Genomic DNA, 6,000 nt, shown 5'->3' on the forward strand with positions numbered 1-6,000 from the left:
AACCTTATACATGTGGCTAGGGGAATAAAACTTAGGACTTCTGCTCTGAAAACAGTCGTCCTTCAACCACTTGCTCTAAGGGAGGTTCTCTGTTAACTATCAGTAATTTAGGGCTTCTACTCAGCCCCAAATCTGTGTGCTTGCTACATATATTTGCCAGTGTTTTGGCCAATCTGGGCTGCATTTTTAATAAACTCAGGCTGTGTTATGATTTTGTGTGGAAACCACACAATGTGTGAATGTCTTCTCTGATTTCAACTAAAACCCAAACAAATGTCGTTTTGCTTTGAGTGTTAGGGAACACTTGACACTGGGACGCTGAATAAGTTACTGGTGTGTGTAAACAAACCCTGCCATGGATTGCACAGCTATTTCTTATAGCCTCTTTGCAAGCCTCCAACCACCATGCTCACAAAGGCTTGTGCTGGCCTGATTCCAAATCACAGGACATTGGTGCACATAAACGCTGTATATTACATATTTACATATTTACTAATATAGCTCCTCCCCAATTGGGCACAGTTGATGTGTATGGGGTTCACAGAAGTTTGGCTCAACATGTGGTTGCTGATATATCACAAATCTGTTCTAAGTACAGACACTAAATGGTGACTAGCTATAAGGGGGAAAAGCCTGAGCTTAAGTAGTAGAGTCCTGTATTTTGGGATGAGAACTCCTTGAGTTATGTTCCCGGACTACCTATATGTGATTTAGTTGGTGATGCTGGTATCTAAGATCCAGATCCTCAGCAGGTGTAAATCAACATAGCTTTAAAGGAGCTATACCAATTTGTTAGTTGAGTATCTGGCCCCAACTATTTAGTACATGACCCCAGATTTGTGTAACTCCAGAGCCTCTCTCCTATTAATATTTTGAAGCTTATTCTACTTCTCTAAAATAATGGGAGCAGATCATGGAGCATCATCAAAAGCTGGATACAAATTCATATCTATTCCGAGTACCTGCAATTATACACCTACAGGATAGGAGAGTTCTGCATCACAGTCCCCCTGGCAACTGCAATCATCTGTGCAGCACATAGTTTACATCATTCCCAGACCAGAGTTTTCTAGTCAGGGTCGCATTTAAAGTATAGCAACACAATTCACATGACAGTCAGGGAGAGGAGGTCCAGGGAATCTAGGTAAATTATTTCCTTTAAAGTAAGTGGAGAAGCTTTTTGCAAATGTTGAATTAACATCACTGAAGATTCCAAGGCAGCAACTGAATTAAGAGCATAGATTCAACAACATCACAAAGGTCTTGACATTTTAAAACAAAATACATTGAATATTAGGTCCAGTGTGATCAGGCTTCTTGGGCTTAAAGTGAAATGTGCTGTGAATAGCATGGGAGTGTTTTTGTTGGTGGTATTCTCAACTGTTAGAGTGCAAACATATAATCCTGAACACAGAATTTAATTATAATACTTAGCACTTATACAGTGATTAACATTGTTATTACCTGGGTAGCACCAACAGGGCAATGGCCACAGTAGAAATACCAGCAAAAATCTCTCATCTAGTTCTCAGTGGTTCCAGATGTCAACGAAGTTGAGAACCGACTAATGGGTTCCGGGGTAGTGGGTGCTACAAATGGAATGAATGGAGTCCATTGGCATTTCAATTGGGGAGCTGCTATAACTACACACATGAAAGCAAAGTCTCTGTCCCTAAGAAAGCTTATATGAAATAGTGTACAATTTGGGTGTCCCTAAACCTCTGAATGCCAGAAGCTGGGACTGGACAACAGAGGATGGATCACTCGATAAATTGCCCTGTTCTGTTGATTCCCTCTGAAGCATCTGGTACTGGCCACTGTTGGAAGACCGTGTACTAGGCTAGATGGACCATTGGTCTGACTCAGTATGGCCATTCTTATGCTCTTAAATGCTGGGATGGGGTGCAACAAAAGCAGGGTGACTGTGATTTGTAAGGTTAGTATATATCTTAGTAGTGTTGTGTTTTTGTTTTCTTTGATTTACATAAAGATTAACTGTCATCTAATTTGTTTACACTTCTCTGGAGGGCAGAATTAAGGTTTTGAGGGCCTTTTGGAAGAAATGTGTTTTTGAGAAATGTCTTGAAGGTAGAAATGGCCACAATTTTTTTTTTTTTTTAAATGTTGGTTTGTCAAGATCAAAACTTTTTGTTGGAACATGTCAGTGTTAATTAAGCATTTTTGTCAGGAAGTTTTCTCAGCTTCTGGATGGAATTTCTGATCAAAAGGAAAGACACATTACAGGATAGTCAACCCTGTGGTTAGGGTACTCACCTGGGAAGTGGAAGACCTATGTTCAAATCTCTGCTTCAAATCCAGCAGAGCAGGGACTTGAACCTCAGTCCCTGCTGTCCTAGATGAGTGTCCTAGTGGATATTTTGGGGTGACCATATTTTTTTCATAAAAAGTTCAATGGTTTGTTTCATCCTGATGTGGAACATACAAATGTCTGAAATCTCAAAAATTGTTTCTGATCCAGTTTTATCTGAAGAGTGGGATTTCATGAAATGGTGATTAGTTGTGCATGTTGAGCTCAGCAAAAAGAATGATCATGATGGTCTATGACCTTAAAGTTTGAGTCTATGAAAAACTAGTTGAAAGTGATATATCAAGACCTCTTTGAGGTAGGTAGGTGACTAGTTATACATTTTCCCCATTTAACAATTTAGACGAGTGAGATTAAGTAACTTGATCATAGCCACACAGTGAGATAATGGGAGTGTCATAAGAGTAAAGATTTGCCATTGGCCAAAATTTGCAGTATGCCAGTTGATTACTGTTCTCCACTCCACAAATGCTGATGTCCTATTTGGAATAAAAACTGAGCCAGGACTTCAGGAGTTGTACAATAGTTTACTGTGAACATCTGGAATGAAAAGCAGTTAATAAATATACACACATATTCTCTCTCTCTCTCTCTCTCATATATAAAATAATATTTTCTCCCAGCATGTGTGAAGATTTAGAGATATTTTTGGGCTTGTCAGCCAGTGACTAAGAAACACTATTCATAATAGTCCCATGCAATGGTTATTTCTTATTAGGTACATAATCTCCTGACAACAACGATTATTTAGCAAATTGCTACATTTTGTACTCGTGTGGTAATTACTGTACATTCACTGAGCCTTTGACAAGAAGACTGTGCTTCTCTTCATACACACACGGACACACACACTTTAGAGATGTGATTTGCCCATTAGTTACCAAATACTGAGTGTAAGGGCCATAGGTATTTGCTTGCATTAACAAAAAACAAAAGTTCATGCCGCAAACTAGCATGCTAGCTCCTAGCTAGCTTGCAAAGCTGTTCCTGTTACCTAGCAACCAACAGGAAGCATGTCAGAGAGCAAGAGGGGTCTGAATCAATATGGATGTGTTGGCAGCAGCATTATTAGTTTAGGCAAAGTAGACTGGAGATGGGAGGTAAAGGAGGAAGACTTCGTAACTGTTCTGGCTTTTTCAATGTATGCAAATAGTGTGAGGAGCAATAATTTTAATGAGGGTCTGGGGTGTCTGTGTTTCAGGGGTTGATATAGTGATGTTCATTACTCCTTCTCCCCAAACCTTTCAACTCTCTTAAAAATAGCAGAGTAAACTGAACTTATTCCCTCTATGAAAACAACGCTGCCCTAAAGCATCAGCCACTTCTTAAGGCATCTATGTAAGCAGACATGTTCTTTGGCACTGTGAAATGAGTACAAATGGTGTTCTGTGGGCTGACACTGGCAGCTACTGATATGAGCTCTGCAGAGTGGAAGATTGGGTGCTGACAACACTCCAGGTCTATAGGAGAAGAATGTAATATCAGCAGATGGGTAGCAAATGCAGAGGAGCAGAATAGAGCACTCAGACTGAGATTAAATTGGCTCTTATCAAATATACAAGAATCTATTTTTTTCCCTTTTAAAACCAATATTGTGTATAGTGGAGGAAAAGGTCTTACATTTTAGATGAGCACCAAAAGTATTAAACAAATCTTCCAAGGACTGAGGCGTGTGTTCATTTGTTTAAACTTCTTGAGTCTGCAAAACTAGACTTGAAATTCTGTGACAAATAACTTCCCACCAGGATTTCTTTCTGGTCAGGCCATCAGAATGGCTTTTCGGGGGATATTTCTGCATTTCCTTGAAAGGAAGGCTTGTCTGGTGATTCTGTGTAGGAGAACTGTGTTGTAGTTAGGAGATCTGGATTAAATTTCTGGTTCTGCCAAAGATTTTAGGCAAAGCAATAAACCATTTGGTACTTCAGTTCCTCATCTGTAAACTGAGAATAATAATCCTTTATTTCTCCTATCATTTGTCTGCCTTGTCCATTTTAGTTTGTAAATTCTTCAGTGCAAGGACTTTCTCTTATTATGTTTGTACAGAACCTAGCTCATACAGGCCCCATTCTAAGTTGAGATCTCTAGCAACTACCAGCATAACAATTAATATAAATAATAATGATAATTAATAAGATCTGGTCAGAAAAATGGTATTTTCCATACAATTTCCTGAGGGGAAAATATTTTTCATTTTAAAAAAAAAATTACAGCTATTTTCTGTTGGGTTTAGGTCCTGTTCTCTTATTGATAAGAGGTCAAATAATCAGGCTCAATCATCATTTATTAATCAAAGATTGTTAATCAATGTTTAATATAGAAAGGAAGGCTATAGACTATAGAAGTGACTGCGGTTCAATTCACTCCTAACTCCCACGAACTCTGCTCTTTATATGCTGGACAAAGGAAATTCCTTTCCCATAGCTGTTCTATACAAGCAATTCCTGTTATGGTATTGCAGCATAACTATTCAATAAGCTAAAGATATTGGTAACCAAGTTCTTGCTATACAAAACACCCGATCATATCACATCAATCATGAAATACATTTTCAGCAACAAGTATCCTTTATTAATCATAAATAGTTCCTTTCTGGACACATTCTCCAAGGCCAGTGGAGTCAGAGCAAGTGATTACACATGTTCCATTCTTTAATCATACATGAGTTCAACCTAAATTCAGAGGACCTTGAATTATAGATACAAATCACTAGACTTACAGCTACAAAACACTTTAGGTCATGCACAGAGGATTATGGGGGTTTTATATACAAAGAATTATGGGATTATAAAGAATCATGTTGAGTCTGGTTCATTTGCTAACACTTCCAGTTTGTAATGAAAAACTAAAACCTTTTGTGTTCAAAAACTGGGGAAATTTCATCAGAAAATGAAAATGGAACACACACATTTTCCATTTAGGAAAAATGGCATTTTTAATTAAAAAAAAACAAATCTGAGAAAAACAAAACAAAAAAAATGATCCATTCCAGAAATAAGAGCAGTGAAATTTCTTCCAGTTGAGCTCAATGGACTCTTAAATCCGAAGCATAATGATAACAGATGAAATATCAAATCAATAACCTATCAATATTAATATTTGAAATATCGAGTGCATTGGGAATACTTCTGATCATTCTATCAGAAACAACAAGTGAATATGAAAATGTGTGGGGAGTTTGGGTAGAGTGACAACTACTGTTTTTCTTTATTGTGAACCAATTGAGTTGAGTCAAAACTGTATCTGCATATTTAACAGGTAATGACTTTTAAACCAAGTCACAGCAATATAATTTTTATGTATATTCTCAATACAAATAACTTTGTACTTAGAAAATATCTTTCATTGAAATATCTCAACACACTTTACAAACAGAGGCCGTGTTTTCCTCCGTGCATATGACTGGTAATCAGAGTAACTGGGTTTGTTGGTGGCTTTGCAAATAATGTACTATGTGATTTTGTGCAAGTCTCTTTGTCTCCCCATGACTCAGTTTCCCCAGCTGTAAAATGGTATAATGATATTGAGCTTCCTTTGTAAATGGCTTTGAGATCACTGGATGAAAACTACTAAAGAAGTGCTAAGTATCAGTATGAAGTCTCGCTTCATTCCCGAGATGATGTTTCCCTTTTACAGATGGGAAAACTGAAGTCTGTTTACACACAAATTTTGTACTT

The sequence above is a fragment of the Emys orbicularis genome, chromosome 4 (genome assembly GCF_028017835.1).
Source record: "Emys orbicularis isolate rEmyOrb1 chromosome 4, rEmyOrb1.hap1, whole genome shotgun sequence".
Taxonomy (NCBI): domain Eukaryota; kingdom Metazoa; phylum Chordata; order Testudines; family Emydidae; genus Emys; species Emys orbicularis.